The following is a 684-nucleotide window of genomic DNA, read 5'->3' on the forward strand; positions in this document are numbered from 1 at the left end:
AGAGGAGAAGACACAGGGCGGGCAACCATGGCGGGTGAAGGCTGAGGTGAGCAAGGCTGACCTTGTGGGCCTTTGGAGTTAGGCTGTGTGTCTCAGAAAAATCTCCAGGCTCCTGACTTCATCAGCACTGGGGTGTGAAGGGAAAGGGAGCGGCTTGGGTGGAAAGGAGGACTTCCGGTAGCGCCAGCCTGGAAGAGATAGAAGGAGTAAGTGACTTAAGGACTGGAGGGGGTAAGGTGGAGATGGGGGAGAAGAAGGTGGAGCAGCAGGACTTCCTGATGATGAGCTTCCGGGAGTTCCTGGGCCAGCAGACCCCCCCGCAGAGTGAACATGCTGCCTGGGGACCTGACTCAGGCCGGAGGCCCCAGAGCTCCCAGGGATGCCCCGACAGGAACCTGGTGCTGATGCTGGACGGCTTCTAAAGGACCTTCGACGGGAAGCTGCAGTGCTCATACTGCAGCTATTCCAGCCACAGAACAGCTCGGCTGATGGAACATACGAGAACCCACACCGGTGAGAAGCTGCGCAGGTGTCGCCCGTGTCCCGGTGCCTCGGCTTAGGAGCGCTACCTCGAAGCCCACATGTGCTTTGTTAAATTTGTCATTGTCACATGACTGGTGTTAGCTGAGATGGGTAACTTTAATGAGTCTCTGTTCTTCAGATTCTTTTTTTTTTTTTTTTTTT

Source organism: Mus caroli, chromosome 8, assembly GCF_900094665.2.
Source record: "Mus caroli chromosome 8, CAROLI_EIJ_v1.1, whole genome shotgun sequence".
Taxonomy (NCBI): Eukaryota; Metazoa; Chordata; class Mammalia; order Rodentia; family Muridae; genus Mus; species Mus caroli.